This window comes from Scyliorhinus canicula, chromosome 14, assembly GCF_902713615.1.
Source record: "Scyliorhinus canicula chromosome 14, sScyCan1.1, whole genome shotgun sequence".
Taxonomy (NCBI): domain Eukaryota; kingdom Metazoa; phylum Chordata; class Chondrichthyes; order Carcharhiniformes; family Scyliorhinidae; genus Scyliorhinus; species Scyliorhinus canicula.
Window position 1 is genome coordinate 69,173,760 of NC_052159.1, and position 18,037 is coordinate 69,191,796.

The window sequence follows — 18,037 nt, forward strand, 5'->3', positions numbered from 1 at the left end:
CAATAGAATTAAATAAAAAAGTATCCTTCCCTATCATGGATACCTTTTCCCAGTCCCAATATCAATGTTTTAAAATGAGTCAGTTTAGCCAGGCTTTCCTGAGTTAAAGATAGATCAAGTTACTAAAGGCAAGCAAAAGATAAAACACATGCATATACATCCATACATATTAGAAGTGAGAATTGAGTCCAAAGTCAGTATAAAAAGTATATGAAACGTCCTTGACTTGTGAGGAGTAGATGATTTGAGTGTTGTAGACATTGCAATTTGAGATTCCGGTGTACTGCAATTTAGAACATAGAACATAGAACAGTACAGCACAGAACAGGCCCTTCGGCCCTCGATGTTGTGCCGAGCAATGATCACCCTACTCAAACCCACGTATCCACCCTATACCCATAACCCAACAACCCCCCCCTTAACCTTACTTTTTAGGACACTACGGGCAATTTAGCATGGCCAATCCACCTAACCCGCACATCTTTGGACTGTGGGAGGAAACCGGAGCACCCGGAGGAAACCCACGCACACATGGGGAGGACGTGCAGACTCCTCACAGACAGTGACCCAGCCGGGAATCGAACCTGGGACCCTGGAGCTGTGAAGCATTTATGCTAACCACCATGCTACCGTGCTGCCCCTCATTTGGTGGAGAAGCTGCCCTGTTTCCTTTTTCACTGTAGTCTTGGCTAATTTGGCTTACTTCAATAATCAGAGAGAGTGATAGAGATGTGCCTGCAAAATATTTTTGCCAGGGTGCTGCTGCTGGCTGGATTCTTCTTTTGTGTCACACACATTCTGACACCTCCTGCACTCAAACATACACATACACTTGGGGCAGCTTTTCAGCTGGCTTTTATCCTAGTCTTTATATGTTCCTGGAAGGCAGAATCCACAAATCTGTCCGGATATTACTCACAGGATCTTGATGAGATGATACTCATCTCCCATTGTCTCCACCAGAGTTGGCAATTAGTTTCTGGATGCTTTAGAAGTACCTTGCCTGGAAATACGGTGATCAGCATAGAACATAGAACAGTACAGCACAGAACAGGCCCTTCGGCCCTCAATGTTGTGCCGAGCCATGATCACCCTACTCAAACCCACGTATCCACCCTATACCTGTAACCCAACAACCCCCCCCTTAACCTTACTTTTATTAGGACACTACGGGCAATTTAGCATGGCCAATCCACCTAACCCGCACATCTTTGGACTGTGGGAGGGAAACCGGAGCACCCGGAGGAAACCCACGCACACAGGGGGAGGACGTGCAGACTCCACACAGACAGTGACCCAGCCGGGAATCGAACCTGGGACCCTGGAGCTGTGAAGCATTACGCTAACCACCATGCTACCCTGCTGCCCCAAGCATCTTCCGGCCATTGGGATTCACGTTTCCCACGCCCACCCCTGCGTTTCCCAATGGTGTGGGGTGTCTTCAATGGGAAATCCCATTGACAAGTGAAAGGATGAGAGAATCCTGCTGCCATCGAACAGCGTGCCACTGAGAAACATGCAGAGAATTCCCCCTAATTTTTTCATTGTTTCTTTCATGATCACTCACCAGCAATTCAGCCAGTGGCCGACTTTACATCCTTATATTTGGCCTGCATGTCCATTTAAAAAATACCCACAGATCTTCTTTAAATTTCAATTATTCTGGACATTATTCAATGCTTCTCTTTCATTACTATTACAATGACTGTAATCTTCTAGAGCTAAACATTAGAAAGCAAAGCCATGGTTTTGGCCCAGCATAAATTCAGTGTGTTGCCACCAATACCTTTCTCCACCATGGAGTCTCAGGCTGCACCAGACTATTTGCAACCTCAGCATCCTCTTTGACTAAGCTGAGCTTCTTCACACAGTGTCCTCTCCATCACAAAGATGCCTATGTCAGATCATCTGTTGGTGAAATCCTCAATCATTATTCCTATACCTATGACTGACTTTGGTCCCAGCCCCTCAATGCTTCAAATGCTCAACCATTAAATACCTTCATGAATGCTTTCCATATTTCTACAATTCTATTCAACCTCAATTCCCCCTTCCCCCAATCCTCTAGCTATCTTGCCCTCTTTACCTTCCATTCTATCAGTGGTATTTGTCCTTTCAGTTGTCAATACATCCCTCTAGAATTGCCTCCGTGTGCCTTTCTGCCTCTGCAACTCTCTCTTCTTTTAATAACTTCCTTTACCAAGCTTTTGTTCACCCTTTCTCAATCTCCTTCTTCGGCACATCTTAAGTTACACCTCGGGACATTTTACAAAGCTATTTAAGTGCAAATTGATGTTCTTCTTTTCCAGATTCTGAGCTGATGCAAAGCTGGGGGAGGTAGTTCACAGTATTCACAGAGATTATGCCTGACATTACCGGAAATAGCTGAGTTGGCATTTTTATAATTACTTGCACAATGTCAGGAGCATGAGGCACCATAACAATACTCCAGCTCAGTGTAATAGACCAAAGTTTGTAATGTAATATAGTGAGTGGTGGGGATCGTAATGGGAATTATCCCGCGTTTATTATTTGAGCAATAGGCAACATGCCACTCTCATGCTCCTTGTTCATTTGAATGATTGCTGGCGTGCAGCTAATGCTTTCAGGAGTGAAATTAGGAAACACTTCTACACAAAGGGTGAGAGAAGTTTAGAAGTCCTCCACAAATGGCATTAATGCTAGATACAAAATGATTAATTTTCAATCAACTTTAGATTATTGTCAAATAAAGGTATTAAGAGAAATGGGGTAACAGTGGATATATGAAGTCAGGTTTCAAATCAGCCTTGACCGAAATCCTTGGCAGAATGGCACCAGGTGCCCTGCTCACTCGGAGCACCGGCGCAGACAGAACAGGCCGAATGGCCTCCTGCACTGTAACAATTTTGTAGTTCTGTGAAAAAGAAACTGTTAAACAGGCACAAAGCCTTGAAATTAAAATGGAGCGATCGGAAAGCATTCTACATTGTAATGCAATTATGTAACACCACCAAATGTTTGACTGCCGAGAAGAAATTATCACTTTGGAGCAGATTAACAGCACTTTGTAATGGCTACCCCTTCCCATTGCCCCTTTATATTGCAGTACTGTTACTGCCAGCAGCTCTGGAATACAAATAAGGTTATCCTGAGAGCATGGAGGACCTCAAGATGTAACATCCAGGCTCCACAGGCAGAAATATTTTCTGGCCACTTATTTAACAGCTGGCTTGCACTGGTGTAATGTTCCTAGGCCACAGCGAGAGGTACATGACCAGAAATCAAGTCGGTAATTTGTACCTTTCAAACTACTGCACTTTCATTGGATTCGGTCATGTCTATTAGAGAAACTGGTGAGAAAGCTATTGGATTTGTGGAAAAGGATAAAGTATAGATCAAGTTGAAAGATCAAGTCTCTCAAGGTGTGACTTCCACCAATGGCTCAGCTGTCAAGTGCAGCACAAGCTATACGCACCAGCAAATCAGGAGTCAAGTCCTAGGTCAATACTGTTGGGTGCCCACCTCCAGACCATGCTTTTGTTGCTTCCCCATGCTCTTCCATTCCCATCACTTGCTAGTGCTTTGCTGCATTAAAGGGGATATATAAACACAAGTTGTTGTTGACACCATTTTACCCAATTTTCCACTTCAAAGACACTTAAAATGTGAAAACATTCAAGCCATTGTATACACGATAGTAGCAGATATTATTGAATCAATACCTTTAGGGGACAAGGAGAGGAAAGGGGAAAGAAGTGAAATGCGTAGGGCAACAGTGAAAAAAGCAAATGTTAAATGCAAACTAAAATGTCTGCCTAGATAACCAGCTGCGGTTCCAACTAATATTCATTACTAATGGTTCTGACTCAGGTTTTAATACAAAGACTGTAACTGTGCTAATTATGTACACATCAATGATCCCATTTCACCAATTTGCTAACTATCCTCTCTAGGTGAAGATGGTCTCTTGTGTGGAGTCAGATAGTTAGAAATTCTGTCACTAAGTGACAGTTTGTATACTTAGATCACAGAGTCAGTGCCTATATTCTTGACAGCAGCACTGTTGCCTACTTCTGACTCAAAGTAATTAATCAGCACGTATATATGTATTTGTAGCATATGCTTTATCCCCAAAAATCTTTTTTTAAACAACTGAATAAATTCTTAAAATTGGCCAAGAAATTACTGTTTGGTCTTAACATAGTAACTTGTTTATTAAGCTTCTGCTTACTCTGCTTAATGCATTTGCAAAACATTTATTTGTTCACTCTTCTGGCATCCTTCCATCTATGAAAATGATGGACATGCAGCAAACAAATCTATTTCAGATAAGGTGTCTTCATATGGCACACCTTTGCTGAGGGACAGGTTCTGTCACAAGTGCTTCAATAAGTGTTGTTATGACTTGTTGTATGTTGCCAAACCATTGGTGCAGATATTGGTCATCATGTAGATGCACGCAAGCCCACAGGAGGAGTCGTCATTTTCCCTGTCATTAATTATTGACTTCTGGTTGCGATAATAGATGTCGAAGGCCTTCACGTCATGCTTGCAGGCATCCTTGAAGCTGAGGTTTGGTCATCTGGCTCGAGCTACCTCACCACACAGAAAGTTATTTTGTCTACGACCGTCTTCCATCCCTGTCACTCTTCTATATAAACAGCAACCTTCTTAATGATTAAGCAACTTTGCTGAAATAGTGAACATGGGAGAATAGTGGACAAAGGAATGTCAAATAAGCATGGTAAGTGCTTCCTCCTTTATTATAGCAAAGAATAATTTTTTAGGCCTATCGAAAACAAAGGCACCAATATCTTGAATTTTGCCATTCATATTTACCTTTGTCCTCATTAGGACTGGGATCATTTGAGAAGTCATTATCAGGTGGGTTTGCAAGAGTTATCACAAATGATTTGAACAGGGTTGGTACTCTGGTTGAATACACCTTAGGAGATTTCATCATATGACCTTTCACCTCCGTGTGGTCAAAATGATACAGACCCCTTCTAACGCCGCTTTCTAGCTCAGAAATAAAGCTCCTGTGGTGATATGCATCACTGTAAATACACAAGGGGTTAATGTAGATACACTAGGATTAAATAAACACGAGAGGGAGCACCAGAGACATCATGACACACAGACATTCAACCAATAGGTCAGTAAGATAGGACACGACCAATGGGCAGTCAGCACACACCCAGAGGTGACACTACCACAAGGGGGCTACCCATATAAAAGAACAGGGCACATATGCTCTTTCTCTTCTCCACAGATGACACTCAGAGACAGGGGCAGATCAGAAAGCATCACACCCACCGTATGGATTAGAGCAGACTGGTTAGTTAGATTGAGTTACTATAGTAAGATTAGCAGGAGAGTCAAACACAAGTAGGAGAATTGTTAACTGTTCAATAAATGTGTTAAACCTATCTCCAAGTCTGAACCTTCCTTTGTCAGAGTATACATCAAGGAAGCAGCTTATGCTACATGAAGAAGCATAACACAACAGCTCCCACTTATCTTCCCAGTTTTGACTTGAAGTATGAAATTGAAAGAAAGTTTTGAGTCTGAAAATGTCTTTCAACAAAGAGCAGATAAGTTTTGATTGATCACATCCGTTGTTTCCTGAAAAGCAATTTGATATTGTGGCCTTAAAAAAAAGGACAACTTCGCTGTAAAATCTTAGCGAGCGATTCTCCCAAAGAAGTGTACTTTTAGGACTTCTGGTGGCGGCCATGGAGTGAGTGGTCGCACATTTGGCAGCTCCCCCTCGAGGCGGCTTTTTCAGACCTTTCCCCCACGTGTTGGGCAGATGTTTTGCTGAAAAAGGTGCAGGGGTGACTGGAGGAAGTTAAACTCCACTGGTGGTGCTGGTGGATGGATCCATGAACCAGAGTGGGTGGGGAGGAAGGGAGCAGTTGGAGCAAAAGAATCTTCCATGTGCCACAGGTCAAAACGGTAGAGGGTAAAGGGCCAGTCCTACCTGCCCACAGGTCGACGGAGCAGCTGGTGGACTTCTTAAACAAGAAGTTCATCCGGTAGAGGAGGGCAGCCCAGGAAGACCGAGCCAAGGCGGTGGAACCATTAAAAGTGAGTATTGGCCATGTGGAGCTGAGGCTGGAGTCCCAGGGCCAGGAGATGGTGGGAGAGCACGAGGAGCAGCTCGCCTCGTTGATGGCCGAAATAGGTGTGATGCAGAAGACTCAGACGCGGTTAAAGGAGAAGGTGGAGGACCTGAAGAATCGCTCCCGGAGACAGAATTTAAGAACCAGGGGGATGCCTGAAGGCATCGAGGGAGCGGACGCCGGAACATATGTGGCCAAGCTGCCAGAGAGGTTGTTGGAGGAGGGGGCCTTTAACCGCCCCCTGGAGGTCGACCGAGCGCACAGGGCGATGAGGAGGAAGCCGCAGGCAAACAAGCCGCTGAGGGCAATGGTGGTGCGTCTTCACCAGTTCCTGGATAAGGAAAAGATATCGAGGTGGGCAAGGCAGGCGAGGAGGGCCACCTGGAAAGGGAACAAGCTTCGGGTGTACCAGGAGCTGGGTGCGGACCTGGTGAAGGGGAGAGTCGGGTTCAATTGGGTGACGGCTACCCTCTTTAAAAAGGGGGTGAAGCTGTACTAGTCCACCTCGGTGAGATTTTTAACAGCCAAGAACACTATTTCGGGGCACCAGAGGAGGTGCTGGAATTTTTGAGAGACAATGGACTGGCAGGAGAAGGCTGACTGAAGGAGATGTGAGGAGATGTTTGCTTTTTATTTTGTCTTTTCATTTGTTGGTTATCGGAGAACTTTTCTTTTGGTTTTTTTTTAAAAAATAATTTTTATTAAAGTTGTCACAAGGCAGCATGGTGGCCTAGTGGTTAGCAGAACCGCCTCACGGCGCTGAGGTCCCAGGTTCGATCCCGGCTCTGGGTCACTGTCCGTGTGGAGTTTGCATATTCTCCCCGTATCTGTGTGGGTTTCGCCCCCACAACCCAAAAATGTGCAGAGTAGGTGGATTGGCCACACTAAATTGCCCCTTAATTGGAAAAAATAATTGGGTAATCTAAATTTTAAAAAAAACAACAACAGGATGGGAAAAGAACCCCACAGCATTAAATACAAAATAAAACAAAACACCCCAGTACCCCCCTCCCCCGTACATAAATAATAAATTAACACCCGTCAAAATACAAAGCAAACATAGCAAATATGTACACCCCCTCAGATCCCAGATCCGCCAGTATTAAACAACAAAAGTAAAAAAGAACTCACCACCCCCCCCCCCCCCCCCCCCCCCCCCCGGGTTGCTGCTGCTACTGACCATTGTCTACCGTTCTGCCAGGAAGTCCAGAAACGGTTGCCACCACCTAAAAAACCCTTGCACCGACCCCCTCAAAGCAAATTTCACCTTTTCCAATTTAATAAACTCCGCCATGTCGTTGATCCAGGCCTCCACGCTTGGGGGCCTCGCATCCTTCCACTGAAGAAGAATCCTCCGCCGCGCAACCAGGGACGCAAAGGCCAGAATACCGGCCTCTTTCGCCTCCTGCACTCCCGGCTCCTCTGCAACCCCAAATATTGTGAACCCCCAGCCCGGTTTGACCCTGGATCCTACCACCCTCGACCCCGTCCTCGCTACACCCTTCCAAAATTCCTCCAGCGCTGGGCATGCCCAGAACATATCAGTATGATTTGCTGGGCTCCCTGAGCACCTAACACACCTGTCCTCACCCCCAAAAAAACGACTCATCATGGTCCCGGTCATGTGTGCCCTATGCAGCACCTTAAACTGTATGAGGCTGAGCCTCGCACACGAAGAGGAAGAGTTCACCCTCCTGAGGACCTCTGCCCACGTCCCCTCCTCGATCTCCTCCCCCAACTCCTCCTCCCACTTACCTTTCAGCTCCTCCACCGAGGCCTCCTCCTTCTCCCGCATCACCTGGTATGTTGCCGAAATCTTCCCCTCTCCGACCCATACCCCCGAGGGCACCCTGTCCTGTACCGTGCGTGGTGGCAGCAGCGGGAATTCCATCACTTGCCACCTGGCAAACGCCCTTACCTGTAGATACCTAAAGGTGTTTCCCGTGGGTTTCCTCCGGGTGCTCCGGTTTCCTCCCACAGTCCAAAGATGTGCGGGTTAGGTGGATTGGCCATGCTAAATTGCCCGTAGTGTCCTAAAAAGTAAGGTTAAGGGGGGGTTTGTTGGGTTACGGGTATAGGGTGGATACGTGGGTTTGAGTAGGGTGATCATTGCTCGGCACAACATCGAGGGCCGAAGGGCCTGTTCTGTGCTGTACTGTTCTATGTTCTATGTTCTAAATCCCCAAACTCCCTGAGGATCCTCATTACCTCCGGCATCCCCCCCCCGCCCCACCGGGTCCGCCACATATAGCAGCAAGTCGTCCGCATAGAGCGACACCCTATGCTCCTCCCCACCCCGCATCAGCCCCCTCCATTTCCTCGACTCCCTCAGTGCCATAGCCAGGGGTTCAATTGCCAATGCAAAGAGCAGGGGGGACAAGGGACACCCCTGCCTCATCCCTCGATGCAGCCGAAAGTACTCAGACCTCCTCTTGTTTGTGGCCACACTCACCATCGGGGTCTCGTACAACAGCCTAACCCACCTGACGAACCCCTCCCCAAACCCGAACCTCTTCAGCATCTCCCACAAGTACCCCCACTCTATCCTATCGAAGGCCTTCTCAGCGTCCATCGCCGCCACTATCTCAGCCTCCCCCTCCCTCGCCGGCATCATAATAACGTTCAGGAGCCTCCGCACATTCGCGTTCAACTGCCTCCCCTTCACGAACCCCGTCTGGTCCTCATGGATGACCTGCGGCACACAATCCTCAATTCTCATGGCTAAGACCTTCGCCAGCACCTTGGCATCTACATTTAACAGCGAGATCGGCCTGTAAGACCCACACTGCAGGGGATCTTTGTCCCGCTTCAAGATCAAGGAGATCTGTGTCCAGGACATCATCGGGAGCAACCCCCACCCACCCTCCCTTGCCTCATTGAAGATCCTAACCAGCAACGGTCCCAACAGGTCCACATATTTTTTTTTTTAAATTGACCGGGAAACCGTCTGGCCCCGGCGACTTCTCCACCTGCATGCTTCCTATCCCTTTGACCAGTTCCTCCAGCACAATCGGGGCCCCTAATCCCACCACCAGTCCCTCCACCACCTTCGGGAACTTCAGTTGGTCCAGAAAGCGGCCCATCCCTCCCTCCTCCACCGGGGGCTCGGACCGATACAGTTCCTCATAAAAGTCCCTGAAGACCCCATTGATGCCAACCCCACTCCTCACCACACTCCGTCCCCTATCCTTAACTCCCCCGATCTCCCTAGCTGCGTCCCGCTTCCGAAGCTGATGCGCCAGCGTCCGGCTTGCCTTTTCCCCGTATTCATAAATCTTTCCCTGGGCCTTCCTCCACTGCCCCTCCGCCTTCCTGGTGGTCAACAGGTCGAATTCAGCCTGGAGGCTGCGCAAATCCCTCAACAGTCCCTCCTCCAGCACCTCCGCGTATCTCCTGTCTACCCTCACCATCTCCCCCACCAGCCTCTCCCTCGCCTTCTGTTCTCTCTTCTCCTTGTGGGCCCTAATGGAGATCAGCTCTCCCCTAACCACCGCCTTCAGCGCCTCCGAGACCGTCCCCACTCGAACCTCCCCGTTATCGTTGGCCTCCAGATATCGCTCTACGCTTCCTCAGACCCGCTCGCTCACCTCCTCATCCGCCAACAGCCCAACCTCCAAGCGCCACAATGGGCGCCGGTCCCTCTCCTCCCCCAGCTCTAAGTCTACCCAATGCGGAGCGTGATCCGAAATGGCTATCACGCAATCAGTGCCCTACTCATGACAAAGAATTCGATCCGGGAATAGGCCTTATGAACGTGCGAGAAGAATGAAAATTCCCTAGCCCCCGGCCTTGCAAATCTCCAAGGGTCCACCCCTCCCATCTGGTCCATGAACCCCCTCAGCACTTTAGCCGCCTCCGGCCTCCTACCCATCCTAGACCTGCAGCAATCCAGTGCCGGATCCAACACCTTGTTAAAATCCCCCCCCCATTATTAGGCCCCCCACTTCCAAGTCCGGGATCCGACCCAACATACGCCGCATAAAGCCCGCATCGTCCCAGTTCGGGGCGTACACGTTGACCAGCACCATCCTCTCCCCTTGCAGCTTACCACTCACCATTACGTACCAACCGCCATTGTCTGTCACAATGCTCGACGCCTTGAACGACACCCTCTTTCCCACTAAGATCGCCACCCCCCCGATTTTTGGCATCCAGCCCTGAATGGAACACCTGGCCTACCCACCCCTTCCTCAATCTTACCTGGTCCGCCACCTTCAGGGGTGTCTCCTGGAGCATTACCACATCCGCCTTCAGCCCCTTCAGGTGCACCAACACCCGGGCTTGTTTAATCAGCCCATTCAGTCCCCTTACGTTCCAGGTTATCAGCCGGATCAAGTGGTTGCCTGCCCCCCTCCCCCGCCGACTAGCCATAACCCCTCCTCGACCAGCCACGCGCCCACGCCCGGCCCGTTCCCCACGGCGGCAGACCCCCCGTCCCGACCCCGTCTACCCGCTCCAGCTCCCCCTTGACCATACCAGCAGCGACCCGGTTTCCCCCCCCCCCCCCCCCAGCTAGGACCCTCCTAGCTGCGTTGCTCCACCCATTGCACTTCCGTAATTCAGCTGACTCCTGCTGACCCCGGCCACTCCCGCTTCTCCTTCGACTCCTCCCATTGTGGGACTTGCCCCCTCCATTACCCACCAGCAGGTTCTACGCCTCCCCCATCCATCCCGAGCGCGGGAGAAAGCCTGCGCTTCCCCGCCCTGGCCCCACCCACTTCAGTCTTCAGCGCGGGAAAAAGCCCGCGCTTTCCACCTACCCGGCCCCGCCTCCTCTGGCACAGCTCCTTTTACAGGCCCAGTCCCCTCACCCCCGGCTCAGGCCTCCCCCATCCCCGCGGGCCCCCATCCCCGCGGGGCCCCATCCCCCCTACCGGCCATCTATCCCCCATTCCGCTTACTTGCCCCCCTCCAAGAGTCCAACCAGCAGACCCAACCAAAACAGTGCCCAACCCTCCCTAACCGCCCACACCGAATCAAAAATAAACAAGAACAGAGAATGCTCAAAATGTAACACAACCACGGCAATCCCCAATCATCCCCACACATGACCCCTTGTCCCGACTCTCAGTTTGTGTCCAGCTTTCAGGACGTTTCAGCGAGAGATGTAACCAGGGGGCTGTTTGCAGTTTCAGTACGTGGGAGGAGCTGAACGGGAGCAGTAAGTTTACCTATTTTTTAAAAACTTCCCTTTTGTGGGAGCAGCTGCATTGCGCTCTGGGAAGGTGAGTGAACTGATATATTTGGGCAGCGGCTAAACCCGAGACACTACACGTGTAGTGTCTCCCACCCACCCTCCTCCTCTAACCAAAAAAAAAGACTGTTGATAAGGAGGTCAGATTCTCGGTGGGAGCAGTGGTGAGGGGTCGTTGGGAAGGTAAGTTTACGTCTTTAAAACTTTAAAAACGTACCTGGAAGGGTGACATCACAGCAAAGCAGTGACCTGACTGCCTGGCGAGGAAAGTGCTCCAGTTAGCAGCAGCTGGGAGAAATTCTACTCTTCCTGTGTTGGTGAGTATTGTGATTGGTAAGTAAAGTCTTTTTTTCCTGTCACTTATTAATTATTTGATAGTATAGTTTGTAGTTAGTTAAGGTAAAGGCTAAAAATGGCAGGAGATCCCTGACCCGTGTTATGCTCCTCGTGCTCAATGTGGGAGTTCAGGGACGCGGCCGATGCCCCTGATTTCTTCATGTGCGCCAAGTGTGTCCAGCTGCAGCGCCTGTTCGACCGCATGACGGCTCTGGAGCTGCGGGTGGACTCACTTTGGAGCATCCGCGATGTTGAGGAGGTCGTGGATAGCACGTTCAGTGAGTTGGTCACATCGCAGGTTAGGATTGCTGAGGAAGAAAGGGAATGGGTAACCAAAAGGCAGAGAAAGAGCAGGAAGGCAGTGCAGATGTCCCCTGCGGTCATCTCCCTTCAAAACAGGTATACCGGTTTGGATACTGTTGGGGGAGATGACTCATCAGGGGAAGGCAGTAGTAGCCAGGCTCATGGCACCGTGGCTGGCTCTGCTGCACAGAAGGGTGGGAAAAAGACTGGCAGGGCTATAGTCATAGGGGATTCAATTGTAAGGGGAGTAGACAGGCATTTCTGTGGTCGAAAACGAGACTCCCGAATGGTATGTTGCCTCCCAGGTGCTCGGGTCAGGGATGTCTCCGATCGGCTGCAGGACATACTGAAGGGGGAGGGTGAACAGCCAGTTGTCGTGGTGTACATAGGCACCAACGATATAGGTTAAAAAAAGGGATGAGGTCCTACAATCAGAATTTAGGGAGTTAGGAGATAAGTTAAAAAGTAGGACCTCAAAGGTAGTAATCTCAGGATTGCTACCAGTGCCACTGGACAGTCAGAGTAGAAACTCGAGAATAGTCAGAATGAATACGTAGCTTGAGAGATGGTGCAGGAGGGAGGGGTTCAGATTTTTGGGACATTGGAACCGGTTCTGGGGGCGGTGGGACCATTACAAACTGGATGGTCTTCACCTGGGCAGGACTGGAACCAATGTCCTAGGGGGTGCTTTTGCTAACACTGTTGGGGAGGTTTTAAACTAATGTGGCAGGGGGATGGGAACCAGATTAGGAAGTTAGATCAGTAAAGAAGCAGCAACTAACGCCAGGTATGAGATAATAAACTCAATGTGACTAGGGGGAAGAGTAGACAGGGAAGAGTTGATGAACGCAAAGCGACAGGTGGTCTGAGGTGCATTTGTTTTAATGCGAGAAGTGTAGCAGGTAAGGCAGATGAACTTAGGGCTTGGATCAGTACCTGGGAATATGATGTTATTGGTATTACCGAGACTTGGTTGAGGGAAGGGCAGGACTGGCAACTGAATATCCCAGGGTATAGATGCTTCAGGAGGGATAGAGAGGGAGGTAGAAGGGGGGGAGGAGTTGCATTACTCGTCAGAGATGATATCATAGCTGTGATTAAGGAGGGCATGATGGAGGATTCGAGCACTGAGGCAGTATGGGTGGAGCTAAGAAATAGGAAGGGTGCAGTAACATTGTTGGGACTTTACTACAGGCCTCCCAAAAGCGAGCATGAAGTAGAGGTACAAATATGCAGACAGATTATAGAAAAATATAGGAGCAATAGGGTGGTTGTCATGGGAGATTTTAACTTCCCCAACATTGAATGGGATTCGTGTAGTGTTGGAGGTGTAGATGGAGCAGAGTTTGGAAGGAGCATCCAGGAGATTTTTTTTAGAGCAGTATGTAAATAGTCCAACTCGGGAGGGGGCCATACTGGACCTGGTATTGGGGAATGATCCCGGCCAGGTGGTTGATGTTTCAGTCGGTGATTACTTTGGGAATAGCGATCACAATTCCGTAAGTTTTAGAATACTCATGGACAAGGACAAGAGTGGTCCGAAAGGAAGAGTGCTAAATTGGGGAAAGGCAGAGTATAACAAAATTCGGCAGGAGCTAGGGAATGTGGATTGGGAGCAGCTGTTTAAGGGTAAATCCACATTTGAAATGTGGGAACCTTTTAAGGAAAGGTTGATTAGAGTGCAGGTGAAAATGAGAGATAGAAATGGCAAGATTAGGGAACCATGGATGACGGGTGAAATTGTGAAACTAGCGAAGATGAAAAAGGAAGCATTCATAAGATCGAGGCAACTCAAAACTGATGAAGCTTTGGAGGAATATCGGGAAAGTAGGACGAATCTCAAACGCGCAATAAAGAGGGCTAAAAGGGGTCATGAAATATCTTTGGCTAACAGGGTTAAGGAAAATCCCAAAGCCTTTTATTTGTATGTAAGGAGCAAGAGGGTAACTAAAGAAAGGATTGGCCCACTCAAAGACAAAAGGGGGAATTTATGCGTGGACTCAGAGGAAATGGGTGAGATTCTTAATGAGTACTTTGCATCGGCATTCACAAAGGAGAGGGACAAGACAGGTGTTGAGGCTAGGGATGGATGTTTAAATACTCTAGGTCAAGTTGTCATACAGAAGGGGGAAATTTTGGATATTCTAAAAGACATTAAGGTGGACAAGTCCCCAGGACCGGATGGGATCTATCCCAGGTTACTGAGGAAAGCGAGGGTCGAAATAGCTGGGGCCTTAACAGATATCTTTACAGCATCCTTGAGCATGGGTGAGGTCCTGGAGGACTGGAGAATTGCTAATGTTGTTCCTTTGTTTAAGAAGGGTAGCAGGGAAAATCCAGGGAATTATAGACCTGTGAGCTTGACGTCAGTGGTAGGCAAACTGTTGGAGAAGATACTGAGGGATAGGATCTATTCACATATGGAAGAAAATAGACTTATCAGTGATAGGCAGCATGGTTTTGTGCAGGGAAGGTCATGCCTTACAAACCTAATAGAATTCTTTGAGGAAGTGACAAAGTTAATTGATGAGGGAAGGGCTGTAGATGTCAGATACATGGACTTTAGAAAGGCGTTTGATAAGGTTTCCCATGGCAGGTTGATGGAAAAAGTGAAGTCGTATGGGGTTCAGGGTGTACTAGCTAGATGGATAAAGAACTGGCTGGGTAACAGGAGACAGAGAGTAGTGGTGGAAGGGAGTGTCTCAAAATGGAGAAGGGTGACTAGTGGTGTTCCACAGGGATCCGTGCTCGGACCACTGTTGTTTGTGATCTACATAAATGACCTGGAGGAAGGTATAGGTGGTCTGATTAGCAAGTTTGCAGATGATACAAAGATTGGTGGAGTTGCAGATAGCGAGGAGAACTGTCAGAGAATACAACAAAATATAGATAGATTGTAGAGTTGGGCAGAGAAATGGCAGATGGAGTTCAATCCAGGCAAATGCGAGGTGATGCATTTTGGAAGATCAAATTCAAGAGTGGACTATATGGGCAATGGAAGGGTCCTGAGGAAAATTGATGTACAGAGAGATCTGGGAGTTCAGGCCCATTGTACCCTGAAGGTGGCAACGCAGGTTGATAGAGTGGTCAAGAAGGCATACAGCATGCTTGCCTTCATCGGACGAGGTATTGTGTACAAGAGTCGGCAGGTCATGTTACAGTTGTATAGGACTTCGGTTAGGCCACATTTGGAATACTGCGTGCAGTTCTGGTCGCCACATCACCAGAAGGATGTGGATACTTTGGAGAGGGTGCAGAGGAGGTTCACCAGGATATTGCCTGGTATGGAGGGGGCTAGCTATGAAGAAAGGTTGAGTAGATTAGGATTGTTTCCATGGGAAAGACTGAGGTTGAGGGGGGAACTGATTGAGGTCTACAAAATTATGAGAGGTATGGACAGGGTGGATAGCAACAAGCTTTTTCCAAGAGTGGGGGTGTCAGTTACAAGGGGTCACGATTTCAAAGTGAGAGGGGGAAAGTTTAAGGGAGATGTGCGTGGAAAGTTTTTACGCAGAGGGTGGTGGGTGCCTGGAACGCTTTACCAGCGGAGGTGGTAGAGGCGGGCACGATAGCATCATTAGGAGGCATCTAGACGGGTATATGAACGGGCGGGAACAGAGGGAAGTAGACCTTGGAACATAGGAGACAGGTTTAGATAAAGGATCTGGATCGGCGCAGGCTGGGAGGGTCGAAGGGCCTGTTCCTGTGCTGTAATTTTCTTTGTTCTTTGTTCTCGGCCTGAACAAAGGCCCATGCCTCCTCCGGGGACTCAAAGTAATGGTGCTGGTCCTTGTAGGTGACCCACAGACGCGCCGGCTGCAGCATGCCAAACTTCACCCCTTTCCTGTGCAGCACCGCCTTCGCCCGGTTGTACCCAGCCCGCTTCTTCGCCACCTCCACGTTCCAATCCTGATAAATGCGAACCTCCGCGTTCTCCCACCTGCTGCTCCTCTCTTTCTTGGCCCATCTGAGCACACACTCCCAGTCGCGAATCAATGAAACCGCACCAGCACCGCCCACGGCGGCTTGTTAGCCTTGGGCCTCCTCGCCAGCACTCTATGAGCCCCTTCCAGCTCCAGGGGCCCTTGGAAGGACCCCGCTCCCATCAGCGAGTTTAACATGGTTACCACATAGGCCCCCACGTCCGATCTCTCCAGTCCCTCCGGGAGTCCCAGGATCCGCAAATTTTTCCGCCTCGATCGATTCTCCATCTCCTCAAACCGTTCCTGCCATTTCTTGTGGAGCTCCTCGTGCGCCTCCACCTTTGCCACTTGGCCCAAGATCTCATCCTCGTTATCTGAGATCTTTTGCCGGACCTTGCGGATCGCCACCCCCTAGGCCGCCTGGGTCTCCAGCAGCTTGTCAATAGAAGCCTTCATCGGCTCCAACAGGTCCGCTTTAAGCTCCCTAAAGCAGTGCTGTAGAGCCTCCTGCTGCTCCTGAGCCCACTGCATCCACGCTGCCTGGTCTCCGCACGCCGCCATCTTGCTTTTCTTCCCTCGCACTTTCTTTGGCTTCCCCTCCACTTTTTTTAGTTGCCCCGCTCCTGGTCCAAGCCATGCAATGTTGGGGGAATGTTGCAGTCTCCTTCCCACACCGGGAAATGTCGAAAAAAATGCTGTTGAGGGCACTGAAAAGAGCCCAAATGTCCGTTCCTAGCGGGAGCTGTCGAACGTGCGACTTAGCTCTGCATAGCCGCAACCGGAAGTGAGAACTTTTCTCTTGTGAGATGTTTTGTTAGGTTTGGTGGTGGGATGCTTGAGGGATGTTGAGGGTGAGGTTTGCGAGGGGGGTTGGAGGGGGGGGGGGGGGAGAAAGAGGGGAAATCAGTGAGGGGTAGGTGGCTCAGTAGCCTTGGGCAGAGGCTGCCAGGCTAGCTGGGTGGGCGAGTTAATGGGAGCACAGTGGTTGGTGGCCAGGTGGTTAGTGCAGAAGAGGGGGATGGGGTTGTTGTTTTGTTCAGGGGAGGGGGAGAGGGAGGGGCTGTGACAAAGGAGTGGCTGCTGTGGCGCCGCACGAAAAGAGATGATGGCGATGGACAGCAAGGGTGGGCCTGAAGGGACGCGTGACACGGGCTGGGGACTGGCTCAAGAGAGGATATAGCTGATCGGCAGTGGAGGAGCTAATGGACAGGGAGGGAGCTCCAATAGAAAAGTCAAATGGAAATGGGAGGAGGAACTGGGGAAGGGGGGGGGGGGTGCAAATGGAGACCATGGGAGGAGGCCCTGAGGGGGGTGAATGCGTCCTCATCGTGTGCGAGGCTCAGCCTTATCCAATTCAAGGTGGTCCACAGGGCACATATGATGGCGGCCAGGATGAGTAGGTTCCTTGAGGGGGTGGAAGGTGCGCGGGGGACCCGGGAACCATGTCCACGTTTCATGGTACTGTCCAAAGCGGAAGGGATTCTGGCGGGGGTTTGCTGACATTATGTCTGAAGTGTTGAGGAGAAGGTGGTCCTGGGTCCAGAAGTGACAATCTTTGGAGTGTCAGAACACCCAGGAGTCCAGGGGGCAAAAGAGGCCGATGTACAGGCCTTTGCCGCCCTGGGAGCCTGGAGACGGATCTTGCTGGAATGGAGGGACCCGGGGCTGCTGAAACTGGGGTGGGAGTGAGCGACCTTGTGGAATTCCTCAGGTTGGAAAAGATCAAGTTCGCTTTGAGAGGGACTGTGCAGGGGTTTACCCGGAGATAGAAACCGTTTATCGACTACTTCAAGAATAGTGAAGAAGTCAGCAGGATGGGGTGGGAGGCTAAAATAAAAAAGGAGTTAGGGGAGATAGGCGGCAGGAAGGGTGGACTGTGGAGGGTTAAATATTTATTTGCTATGTGAATTTGCTCTCTTTTTGGTTGTGGTTGTGTTTGGTGTATATATACCAAATGCCTTAATAAAACATTAAAAAAACATTTTTCTGCAGTAGAGAACTAACCTCCGACAAGACTGGCTCCTCATAGATCGGGGCACCGTTCTAAAGGCTGCCAAGATCGCAAAGTGAGGTTGAGAGTTCCCCATATCACTTGCCCAAGGACAACACAAGCTCCCTAAGATAAGAAGAGATATGAAGGGTGAGTAGTTTGAACGGGTATTATGAAGTGTGGG

General features: G+C 49.6%; 1 protein-coding gene across 3 annotated transcripts in view; it reads right to left on the minus strand.

Annotated features, from left to right (window-relative positions):
• gpr45 (G protein-coupled receptor 45) overlaps nucleotides 1-18,037 on the minus strand; it is a 105,522-nt gene that overhangs the window by 77,482 nt on the left and 10,003 nt on the right. Inside the window, exon 2 of one of the 3 annotated variants that reach the window (XM_038818806.1) lies at nucleotides 17,868-17,979. The exons of the other annotated variants lie outside the window; for them this stretch is intronic. The gene's annotated coding sequence lies outside the window, so the exon portion shown is untranslated. The remainder of the gene's footprint in view (nucleotides 1-17,867; nucleotides 17,980-18,037) is intronic. 3 annotated transcript variants of the gene reach the window in all.